This window comes from Gossypium hirsutum, chromosome A05 (genome assembly GCF_007990345.1).
Source record: "Gossypium hirsutum isolate 1008001.06 chromosome A05, Gossypium_hirsutum_v2.1, whole genome shotgun sequence".
Lineage (NCBI taxonomy): Eukaryota > Viridiplantae > Streptophyta > Magnoliopsida > Malvales > Malvaceae > Gossypium > Gossypium hirsutum.
Window position 1 is genome coordinate 31,067,863 of NC_053428.1, and position 13,543 is coordinate 31,081,405.

Consider the following 13,543-nt stretch of genomic DNA (forward strand, 5'->3'; position numbering starts at 1 on the left):
CTAAATCTTTATGTATTAGATCCAAATATATATATTTTTTAAACATTTTTTTCAACACTTATAATTTATTCAACTCAATATTTATTTCATATTATCTAAAATATATTTAACCAATTAATTTAATTAACTAAATTAATTTGTCAGTTAATTTTTTTTTCAATTCAATTTTAATTCCACTAAAATCATAACAACTTTACCGTAATATAATTTATAATGACTAATTAATTTATTTTTATATTTGAACTTCAATTATTTAATTATAATTAATTAAATAATAATTTGAATAACTTAAATGAATTCTCAAATTATCTTTTATACTTAATGGGAAAACACATATACTACAGTTAGTGATACATGCAGTCTATTTATCTTATTTCATCGTTTTCATTCATTTCATATTATTGGTTTTATATGCAATTCGTTTCTAATTGTCTTAAACTAGCAGAGAGATTGGTTAGACATATATAATTGGAGCTCAAATAAATTGTAAATTAGGTTTGATTTTTCACCTATTAATTACAATATTATTTAGTCACAAAGTTATTACCTTGAAGTATCATAATTGAGCTCTCTCTTATTATATACTATTATGAAAGTTACTTAATTAGGGTTTGTTCAATAACATTGTCATAAATGTGTTACTCTCATAGGATGCCTTTAATCTCTTTGGGATAAATTAATTCTCTAAATATGATCCTATTTTATCTCATAATAATCATTACATCTCAATGAGAAGTCAATTATTATCAAGTAGTAATTAAATTATTTATCATAAAAACAAATGATCCATGATCATGTTTGTTTTTCATCTATCATATAATGCTAATTAGGGGATATCATTTACCCTTTAAATGGACTATGAATTCAATTGTTATGGAATAATGTCATGTATTGCGGAAGTTGTATACCTAAGGTACTAGTTTTAGGTTTTTTATTTATTTGAACTAAAGCTTTCACTTGCATCAAAATATACAAGTCGTCATATATAATCCACCATCCACTCAGGATTAATGTATATTATACTATGACCATCACAAGTAGACCTGCTCATGGGCCGAGCCACCTGGTCCACTTAAAAAGTGAGATGATTTGGGTAAAAATATATGGCCGAAAAATAGATTTGGGTAAAAAAAATAAGACCCATTTAGAAAACGAGTGGAGCCTCAGGTAAGGTTTTTTGGCCTGGGGTCGGCCCGGCTCGAATATGCAAAAAAAAATTTTTTTTTTTTGCTTTTTTTGTTGTTTTTTTGTTGTTTTTTTTTTTACTATTTTGCTACCATTCACTCTTATGTTGCTATTATTTTGTTGTTACTATATAACTCTTGTTTTATTGTTGATTTTGTTACTATTTTAGAGTGATTTGTTTGTTAAGATGCACCTATTTTAGTGTTATTTAAGTATACATATTTTTAAAAAAATATATTTTTAATATGTTGGGAAACATTTATTTTAATGTTTTTAGTATTTTTGATGTATTATATATTTTTTAAATATATATATAATTAATACAGGCTAGGCTTGGAAAAAATGTTGGCCTATTTTTTGGGTCAGGCTGGGCCTGAGCTTAGCAAATTGGCCTAAATTTTTTGTTGGGTCCATACCCAGCCTAGCCCATAAGCACCTCTAATCACAAATGAATAAATTCATAAACGGATCTAGTATCTATTCTACTTGAGTTCTATCAGTCACATTTATATTTTTATCTTCTGAGAGTCATCCGTTCTGATACTCAATACAATGTATCTCCCTAATTAGACTTGACATATTAGTTTTTCAATCAATTTTCTCAATCTTGATTAGACTAAGTATTTGTTTAGATATTTATTAAAATAAGTTGTCTTTCTGCATTACGATTCGACTACGTAATATCGTTTAATATTAGTTAAATATTAAGTAACCAATTAGCTAATATTTACTTTTATTTTGATTTACGTGTAAAAATCGTTGAGGATAATATACAAATATATTAATGTAATTGATAGATATTTAAACAAGTTTATTCGAAAAATATGACACTAAATATACTAGTTACTAACAAAAGTCTTTTTACCATTTGAAATTAAATATAAAAGTAATTAACTATACGTTTAATATAACATTTGATATTCGAATTTGACTTCTTCTTCTTCTTCTTCTTTTTTAAAATTGGCACCTAATTTTTTTTTGTACAATTTGGTATTTCATTTTGTTAAATGTTATACAATGTCACTAAACCATTAGTATTGGTCACCCAACTTTAATAAGTTACAAACTGATCACAGAACAATTCAAAAATTTTCATTTAAGTTGTTTAAATATTTGAAATTTTTTAATTAAGTCATTCAATTGTTAGGTTTTTTTTTTTAAAGTCTGACCAACGAGTTCTAAGTAATAATTCGTTGATCGATATGATAGATAGTACCTATTGATTAGTAAAAAAACATATTTTTAATCAAAGTTGATCTGACGGTCAGTGTTGGAGATTGGAAAAAAAAACTTATTTGGATTTCAGTTTTCAAATTCGTGATTTTCAAAGTTGTTTCATAATAAAAAATAAAGAGTAAAAGAAAAAAAGAATGCAAACTTTTAATTGGTGCAGGCAATGTGAATAGAGAAGAATATACAACATCAATTTACCTTATTTATTTCATTCATTTTCTAAAGGATGAAACTGCATAAGAATAATTTTTTGGGGAGTTAAAACTTTTCTTAAAAAATTTCGGAAAAATATTAAAAGAATTTAAATGTGAAATGAATATATTAAATGAATATATAAAAGTTAACTTAATTAATAATTTAAAATTAAAAAATTTACGTATATTTTCACATTTGAATATTACAACCATGTTATTTATCACATGTTGATAATGTAATGGCTACGTCTACTAAAAAAATTTAATACCATTAGCATATTAGGTAACTTGTATAAAGTTTGATAAGTTTAATTACTAAATTTAAATTGAGTTACATTTAATTAAAAATATTTTCTTTAAATAATTAAAAATAGTTAATTAATTATTATAATATTAAATATTAATAAAATAGTTATTTATAAAAAAAATGAAGTGTTTTTTTTTGTGAATGTACTTTAGAGGTCTCTATTATAGGGATCTAATCAAATTAGTCCATTTATTATTAAATAGATCAATTTAATTCCCACACTATTAAAAAAAACCAAATAAGGCCAAACTGGAATAGAATAAACATTTATTGTTTAAAAAAATACCTTTTACCGTTTAACAAAATTAATATTTTGAAAGTTTTTATAGTTCTATAAATGAAATATTTTGTTTAAAATTGACTTGCAATTGAAAAAAAATTAAAGATATTTTTTATACAGTAAATGTTTACTTTGTTACAAATTAGACTTATTTGATTTTTTTTAATAGTATAAGAACTAAATTGATCTATTTAATACTAAGACTAATTTGATCTAATTTCTATAATACGGAGACCTCTCGTATACATTTGACCATTCTATTTTTTATTATATATTTTAAAATTTTAAAGTCTTCTTTCCGCTAAATAAAATATGAAGTTAATTCATAATTTTTAATAAATTTATAAAGTAGTTTAATGTTCACTATTAAAAAAATTTGAAATAGTACTTTTGCCATTGAATTTTGTTTTGGTAAATTTTTATTTAAAAAATTAAAATTATAGTAAAATTGATTAAATTTAAAGTTTAGTGGTTAATTTTAATTATATAAAATTTGAATGATAAAATTATCTATATTTTTAAATTATAATGATTCACATCAATTAAAATAAAATATAATAGCAAATTTTAATATCCGATAAATATAGGCTAGTTTTTATTTCAAATATTATATGTAAAATATTTCAAATTTTTATTTCAAATATTATATGTAAAATATTTCAAATATAATTATTTTTATATGTGAAATAATTAATTAATTTAAATATAATTATAGTTTTACCTAACAGTATATAACTATTTGAAATATTTCAATAATATTAGATTGGAAATAGATTTTGTTTTTGGGTTATATCCCAAAAAATTCGCTTGCCTTCCGGTAAACCCTAGCCTCTGCTCCATTCATTCATGTTTTTCTTTCTTTAACTTTTATTTTTTTATTTTTAATTTTTCATCTGTTTTTAGAAATTCGTGATACTTTGACCGTTCATGTAGACACTATAAGATCATTTAGCGGTTGCTGTGGCTTTTGTTTAGTTTCTGGAACGTTAACTCACTGCCGCCGCCTCGTCCACCATCTGCACTACTTCTACCACCAGTACCACCTCCTTCCACGTCACACATGGGTTTGTAAAGGCTTTTTTCTCGTTTTTTTTTATCACTGTAAAGTACCCATTTTTTGCATTTAAATAATTGAATCATAGATAATTTCTCTACTTAATAGTAGTTTTAGAAAGAACATGATGCATGCATTGGGCTCTTAGCCTTTCCTTTTCTTTCAAGAGCAAAAAAAAAAAAAGTTATAATCTTGAAGCACATGAAGTCTAGAAAGCTTATGTAACTTAGCCATTTTTTATTTTTGGAGACTTTGTTCTATGCCATTGACTTGAAGTTGTGGTTCAAAAAATGTTCTTAACCAAGTTGTATTCATAAAATTTGAAAATTTTTAAAGGGTCTTTCTCAGTTTTTCTGGATGTTTTGTTCTTTAGTGACTACAGTAAGGGAATGCGATGCTATTGATTATTATTAAGATTTCTCACTGGGATGGTTTATATGGGTTGTTCTTTAGCTTAATTAGTCTATTAATTTTGTGAATCTCACTGAATATATCTTTTCTTCAATTGCCTTACGTAGAAAAATGATCTTTTCTGCAATTACAATATGCACAATGCATAGTATTTTGTTGCTTGATGAAATTGATGAAGCCTCTCTTAGAATTTTTTAATGCATTTTCTAGGGGACAATTTAATTAATTAAACTTTTGCTCATTTTTTTTCCCTTTATGTACTTTATATGTCTATTTCATTGATTATAGTATCTTTCTTTTCTTGCATTGCTGTTTTGAAAGCATTAAATATTTAGTCCGTCTGTGAGAACTTCTCAGCAGCCTTTTCTATTTTAGCTTTGACTATACTTCCCATGCTTGTATGTGCTATCCGTACTGCGCTCCTTTGGTTCTATTCAGCCTAGCTGGTAATTTTGTTCATTGCTTTTGATACCATCTCTGCAATAAATGGTTAATTTTCAAAGGCTTTGGCATGTGGTCAATGATGAGTTGTTTTTATATGGTGTTATTCTTTTGTTTGTTTGTTGTTGTTTATCAAACTTTTCATTACCTGGCTCAAACTCAGTGCGAATTTAATCAAGCTTATGTTTGACACTGTAGTGTTGTTGCTGTTTCCTTTTATATCTGAAGATATACGGTGGTCTTTATGAAAATCATTAGCTTCAAAGTTTGAATTAAATACTTATAAAATCTGGAGGCTGGGTTATTTTGTTGTCTTTGGATTACATCTTCCATTTAACTTGTAGTTGTTGTCATTATAGGCCTTTTAGTATAGGTATTTGAAGCTAGATTAGGGCTTTTGTAACCTTTTTGCCCTTTCCATTCTCAATATATATGTAATGGATATGGGTATTGTTCGATATGTGTATGGTCTGATTTTCTGAAGTTTTTTCATGTATTTGGAGGATCCTTGGAGGTCATATCTCAGACATTTAGGCGTCCATACAAGTGTATGGGAGCAATCTAGGATCATAGTTCTTTCTTTCTAAAATGTTCTTTAGTGTTTTAAACATTGTCTCTAGTTTCATTGAGATCATACTGACACTGTCTTTTGCCCAATGATGGAACTCTCGTTTTTTGATTGAATTGTTCTGGTTTTCAGTTCATTCTCTGGCTTTTAGACACCACCTCCCTTCGCTCTCTCTCTTTCTCTCTCTCTCTCTCTCTCTCTCTCTCTCTCTCTCTCTCTCTCTCTTTCTCTCTCTCTCCCCATGTATACATTTCTTTGTGTGTATATATGTATGTATGTATGTATGTATGTATGTATGTATGCATATATATAAAACTAGTTTACCCTTTGCGGCCAGGTGGTGTGTGAAAAGCTATTGATGAATGCCTTTACAGAGAAGTTTACATGATGCCGATGCAGTTATGAGATTCTGAGGGCTCTTTTTAGTTGCACTTTTTTGTGTTTTTCCAATTCTTCATTTTTCTTAAAATGTTTGCATCTTGAATATGTGTCTGACACATAGGCATGGGATACGACCTTCAATCCTCTAAATACATGGACAAACTTGGGAAAGTCTGACCATCAGACACATACGTATATGACACTTGTATTCGAGTTTGAGTAACATAGCTTTTAGGTATTCTAATGCATATGTCATCTTCAGTCATAATAGGCTGACTCAGTCCGAAGTGCATAACATGTGCTTTTTAGATTTTGACTTCTGGGAGTAATAAATACCAAATGCTAAACTACAATTTATATAAGTTCATTGAAACTTAAATGCATCACAGAAACGCAGACAGAGTAATTCTCTTGTGGATTAAATACGTATTTGGTCTTGAGATTAGTTTCCCTAAGAAGTCTTTGGTATTAGTTTGCTTATCCACCAGTCCTGCCTGATGACGGATCCTTTATGTGTGTAGGTTACTTTGCCGAATGTTACTTGAACTCGGGTGTGACTGTTGGATATGGGTATGTATTTGACGTGGTTATGGTTAGATTTTTCCAAGTTATGGTTTGCGGTCATGTTACTTGTTTTCAGGTTTGTCAGATGCAAATATGTGTTTCATAGGGATATTTTTTTTCTTATGCATTTCGTGATTAGAAAGCAAGCAATTGGGATTATTCCATATGACAGTATGAAGGAACCCATGGAAATGTATTTTCTTGTATTGAGATTTGAAGGATCCTTGAAACTGTTTTTAAGGAAAAATTTTGAAGTAAGCCTTGATTAGGTTTAACCTGATGCATCTTTTGAGTGCTGACATTTTGTTGAAGCTATCTTTTTCAATGTTTTTTAAACTGGACTGGTGGTTGAACCGGTCTAGCCAGTTCGATTGGTTCAACCGGTCTGATTAAAAAATCATTAAAGATTAAAAAAAAATATTCGGTTTATCCGGTCCATAATGGTTCCTAGGTCAACTACTTCAAAGCCGCTGTCTGGACCGGTACCCTGGCCAGTTCCCTGTCCAACTGGTCTGGTCCGGTTCAAACAACATTGATCTTTTTTAACTCCATAGCTATCTTGTGTTTTTATGTTCTAATACAAATATATTACAAGGGTTTGGAAACTCATTGAATTTGTAACTAGCTTTAACTAGCTTTTTGTAGTTAGTGTTTGGCCCAGTGATGGAAAACTCATCGCAAAGAGCAGTTATTTCTGATTTTCATTTTGAACATTCGCCATCATCATTATCATCATCATCTGTCTTTGCTTTCTTCATCATCAATCATCATCATTATCTTCAGCAGCAACAAACAGTGAAAACAGGATTTGCTCTCTCTCTCTCTCTCTCTCTCTCTCTCTCTCTCTCTCTTTATATATATTTATCTATCTTTTTACACAGATTATGAGGTGGGAAGGTTCTTAATGAGAACCAGTTAGTTAACTGTGATGACCAATAGTTCTTATAAATGAGATCTGAGGGCCTTTCTGATCTTGTCTTGAATGTCTTAACTGTATAATTGGTGTTTTCATACCATGAAAATCCTTGGTTGGTTTTTTTCTTTTTTATGATGATTACTTGTGTTGCACCCAACTTTTCATTTTTCTCAAAAGCATCCATGGCCATTCATGTTTGTTGCATATCTTGACATGTATCAGGATTTGATCTTCTAAGAACTCCCAAAATACATAAGAAGAAAAATTGAAAATTTTCATATTTGACGTGCGTTTTTGGTTTATCATAGGTAATTGCGTTATAGAAAAGTTAATGTTGCTACTTCTGCTGCTATTATTGTTATTCTTCTCTTAAGAAGTGGGTCAGCTTTTGTAAATATCATCACATTGTCATTTGATTATATGATACTTGCAAGGCCATCATCTTTGACCCTTCAATAAAAAGTTAATGGGTTTTATTTTTGTTATTTCTTTGGGTAGTATTGGATGAAAAAGCAGCACTATCAGATGGGAGCTGGTGTTTGTGCTTGAATCCACACATAGGGACAAGGTTCGTCATTGTTGGTTTGTGTTTGATTCTTTGACATTAGGTCAAGAGTCCGCTCTTCTTGAGTCTTAAGGGAAAGGGTTTTGATCGAATCTGATTTGGGGTTTGAAGACCTTGTTGCTTGGGGTATCAACTATGTGTTTTGCATTTGACATGTGACGAGAAAGGATTATATGAAACTGAGATACCATGAAATTTGTATTCTTTTCCAATAATTTAATGCCATTTCAGTATTTTCATCTTGAAAAAAATTAAATCCAAAATGATGTCAATTTTTTGGATGAAAATGCTAAAATGATATTAAATTATTGGAAAGGGATACAAGTGACCTGGTATCTAAGTTTCATATAATCCATTCTCGTGTGGTGGCACGTGCACTATATTATATTTGAAATGCCATGTTTACTTGTATGGTGGTGTATATGACAAACATTGAATCAACGTCTTTCACTTTCTCATGACATTTTTGGAACCCCAAGACGTTTGATTGTTTGGAGTATTTGTCTACCTTTTCGCCAATGACAGATCACATTATAGTAGTTGCATAGATTATTCACCAACGGTCTAAATGATATAGATGGTGACATGGTGTGGTTGGTTTTAGTTGATTTTGAAGAGATTGAAAACAGCGGTGATGATGGGATGACAGTGGTTTCTTTGTTTAATAAAATGTTGTGTGGTGGTAGCTATCACTTGTGAGGAAAGATCGAGAACTTAAAGAGGCAAATGATGTGGTGGATGATGACAAGTATCTTACAAGCTAACTGTAATCATTTCAGAAACCTTTGATTTTCTACAAATTTTTTCTTCATTTGGTTTTTGAGATTGGAAATTCAATGGAAGGAACAAAAACCTTGTTCATTTCATGTTTTCTCCTCAACGAAAATGAGAATGCAAGTCATGTTTTCTCTTGTTCTTTCATTCTTGTGGGCACACCATACATTGCAGCCAGATAAATTGTGTGATATCATAATGCGTCACTTTTGAGGAATTTGTCTATCTCATGACTTGAAAACAAGCATTTTCAGTTTAAATTGAAATTACAATTTCTTTAACTTGTAAGCACATTAATTTATCACATAAAATAGAACAACGCGAAGAACAAGGATAATGCAAAACTGGGAAAAGAATGACTTCACCAAAACTTGAATGACCCGTTTTAATCAAGAAGGGTTATGACTTTCAAGAGCAAAAGTTTCCGAGTTGGGTTTTTCAAGCCCTAAATTTTGAAGGAGAAAGATGAATTATTTTGAGCGATTTAGGGTTAAAATTGCTCCGATATTCAGCCAAAGTGGCGAGGTAGAGTAAGATTTTAACAAAAAAGGAAGGAAGGATAAATATGGGCTTTTTGAATTCTAACAAAGAAAATATTTTTAGTAATGTTGACAAGGGAAACTAGAGATGTGAGTAGAGCTCATCATGGATTAGGTGGGTTTGGGTTTGGTCAATGTAAAATTTTAGGATTATTTTTTAGGTTAGGGTCTGGTTCGATTCAAAAAATGAGTTTAAAATTTTGTAAAAGCTCGGTCTAGATAGAGAATGCTAAACCCAAGTTTGAGTGTTGCTCGTATTAAATTTTTTTACATAAAAATAAAATTTAAAAATATAATATACATTAAAAATATCAAAATAAATATTTCTGAACAAATTAAAAATACAATCAAAGAAGTCTTTATGTTTAAATAAACTAATATAGTTGCAGTTTAACAAACAAATGTCTCTAAAATAATAGTAAAATTAGTGATAAAATAAGAGTTATACAATATACAAATAATAACAACAAAATAGTAAAATATAATAGTGAAGTGATAGCAAATTCAAAATGACAACAAAATAACATTTAACAACAATGAAAAATTTAGACAAATTTAGCCGAGTTCAGGCTAAAAAATCTTATTTGAGGTTCAGATAATTTAAAAAATGAATTTTATTTTTTATCCAAATATATTTTTGGGTTTAATTTTTTATCCGAATCTTTTCATTTTTCGGTCCAACATTTAAACTGGACAAATGGGTTCACCCATCATGTGTGGTATGATTTTATTGACCCCAATTTTCTTTTGTCGCTCTATAATTTTTTGATAAAAAATAAAAAGAAAAGTTTTTAATTTAAAAATTAGAATAGATATGATTTAAAGTAGAAATGGGGGCAAATTACCAATAAAAGCCCCGTTTTTTTTTAAATTTACCGAAATGGGTCAGGTCAGAAATTATTAATCGGAATGGGCCAGTTTTTACAAAACGCGTCCACGTCAGCGCGTTGTCAGGGGAAAAAGCAGGAAAATGCTTCCTCAAGGAAGCGCTTTGCCTACGTGGACAGAAAACGCTTCCTTGAGGGCGCGCTTTCTGTCCACGTAGGCAAAGCGCTTTCTTGAGGAAGCGTTTTCCCCGTGTTTGAACAGTAGCAACGACTACTTTTTTGACCGTTGGTAACCCCCCCAACGGTCCAAAAAAAACTATAAAACCCCCCACCCCTTTTATTTTTTTCACACTTAAATCCTTTCAATCTTCAATCTTTCAATATTCTCTCAAATTCCTCTCAAATCTCTCTTAAATTCCTCTCAAAACTCTCGTTAAATTTTTTCAAAAAAGCTCTAATTTTATTTTTTCTAGCTTTATTTTTTAAAATAAAAAAATTTGATCGTGTTAGCAATGGCCGAAGAATTAATTCGCTTCGATGATAAACACATATCCGTTGAACAAATGCAAATGGTAAGTGTTAAATTTAATATTTAAATATTATTTAAGATTTCTGTCATTTATGCAAATTTAAATAAATTTTATTTTATTATTTCTTATAAAAGTCTGTAGATCGAATATTGCAATGTTATATCCGTAACATGACTGGTCCTCCATCACCGTTGATAGAGGATTACCTACAGGAAGCGGGTTTTTGGCATGTGGCGATGATAGGCCGGGGGTGCAAGTTGGACCTGAAACTTATTAGTGCGTTGATAGAAAGGTGGAGACCCGAGACGCACACATTTCATCTTCCATGTGGAGAGTGCACTATCACTTTGGAAGACGTGCATTTGCAATTAGGATTGCCGGTGGACGGGGACGTAGTCATTGGGTCCGTTCATTCTGCTGATTGGGGAGCGGTATGCTACGAGCTTTTGGGTGCTATTCCAGACAATATTAACAGAGGTCGGATCGAGATGGGCTGGTTACGAGACACATTTCCGGAGCCGGATGATGATTCTACCGAACTAGAAAAAATTTGATATGCTCGAGCATACATTCTTCAAATAATTAGAGGTTATCTAATGCCGGACTTGTCACGAAACCTTGTACATCTGAAATGGCTGCTGAAACTCTTTGATTTTAGAGAAGCTGGTGAATTTAGTTGGGGGTCTGCCGTGTTGGTAATATTGTACCTGGAGATGTGCGGGGCTACGCGACCGAATAAAGCGAAAATCGGAGGTTGCCTATCACTACTGCAATCATGGGCACGGTTTCACTTTCCATTTTTACGTTATCGAGTGGACCACCCATATACATTCCCACTCATAACGAGGTAAATTTTATATTAGATTTTACAATTATTACGTAGATTTAAAATATAATCGTATGCTAAAAATTTATTTAATTAGGTGGAACCATTCGGCAAGTTATGCTTGATTACCTACCTGTCTTGAAGATATACGGCTTCTATTAGATCAACGATCGGAAGCACAAGTAAGTATTAAAAATATATATATACATACATAATAAAATAGTGGATTCGTATTTAGTATTTAGTATTTTTTATTTAACTAATATTTTCATCATTTTTATATAATTTCAATGGACACCATACGAGGATCCGGCAATTCGGGCAGTAATTCCGGATGAATACTTGCAAAATTCGAACGCTTGACACGTGAAGATCCCATTGGTCAACTTTGCTATTGTGGAGATGCACCAATCAGACAGAGTATTACGGCAATTTAGATTCCGACAATCGATTCCTGTGGCACCTGAGGTGTTGGATGATCATCATAAAATCGACTTACGACAATTGCATACAGATTCGCCAAGATTTTGGTCACACTATATCCAAATGTGGGAAGATCGGTATGATTATATACCTACTCGGGAACCGATCATCGTTCCAGAGTTGGCGTGCGTGCCGGAATACATGCCATGGTTTAGGATCCATGGCAAGCCATATTTACTGTCAGAAGAGGAGAGGCAGCGGCAATTGCGTGTCCAAAAGGAATGACGTGGCCCTTTAAATCCTAGAAGAAGGGACGACGACGCAGACCCATCAACAGCACCCACACAATCACCCGGCCCAGCAACAGGACCTACACAGTCACCGGGCCCAACAGTTCAACCGTCGACACCCACAGCACAGCCTCTTCAGATGATGCCAGGTACGTATCCTAGCCCTTTTATGTATCCTAGCCCTTATATGTTTCCTTTTCCTAGTCCTATGGCAGGTTGGAATGCATGGCCCGGTTCATCTCCATTTTCGATTACTCTGAGTGGACTGTTGATCTATAGGCAGCCGTCGCACGAGGGATCGCAGGAGGGGCCGTCGGGGAGCTCTTCTTTTTACCAATCCCTATCACCTTATGGGTTTCAAACACCTCCGCCATTAATGATGCAAACACCTCCACAGTTACTATTCTATCAAGGCGGGTCATCCCCCCAACACCCACAACCAGAATCCTCGCCGGAGCAAGCATAACCCCCGCCAGAAGCTGGACAAATAAGGAATCCAACGCGTAACCGTCGACGACCTCCATGTGGCATTGAATCCGACCGACTCGGACATTGATTTTTATTTTAATATATTTGTACAAACATTTTGAATCTTTATATATTATTTCATGTAATTAGATAAAAGGTTGTTTTAAATAAAGTAATTGTAATTTACTTTTATATTTTTAATAAAATGGAAATTATTTTAAATAAGGTAACATTTTGAATATTTTTATATTATTTCATGTAATTAGATAAAAGGTTGTTTTAAATAAAGTAATTATAATTTACTTTTATATTTTTAATAAAATGAAAATTATTTTAAATAAAGCAACATTTTGAATATTTTTATATTATTTCATGTAATAAAATATAAATAATACAACATATTGACAATTACAACAACTATCAACTATTGCGATTTGGACATAATCTACTTGTATGGCCTGGGTTCCTACACCATCCACATAACTTCTGTTGATTGGTTGTTTCTCGGATATCCATATTGTTGCGTATTCTAGTCGAGCAAGGTCGACCCTTTGGTTTACGCCGCAACTCTCTATCCGGTAACAACTTAAACGGAGCAAGCGATACAAAGGGCCACTTACGTTCACCTGGGACCGGTGAGAATATGTGTCTCCACACGTTATATATGTATTCCAATTTGTACACATCGTCGACATAGCTCATGGGATCCAGACGAAGATTTTGACAAGCTGCAATTACATGAGCGCATAGATAACGAAGTGCGTCAA

At 31.5% G+C, this 13,543-nt stretch overlaps 1 long non-coding RNA gene across 2 annotated transcripts; it reads left to right on the top strand.

Moving 5' to 3' along the window:
• The first annotated feature begins 3,959 nt into the window (after positions 1–3,959).
• LOC107957524 (uncharacterized) lies at positions 3,960–9,018 on the top strand. 2 transcript variants are annotated; one of them, XR_001700486.2, is made up of 3 exons: positions 3,960–4,016; positions 4,103–4,263; positions 6,576–9,018. It is a non-coding gene; the product is annotated as an uncharacterized lncRNA (long non-coding RNA). The 2 variants fall into 2 exon arrangements; XR_001700485.2 differs by having other exon boundaries at positions 3,960–4,263.
• Positions 9,019–13,543: the final 4,525 nt, after the last annotated feature.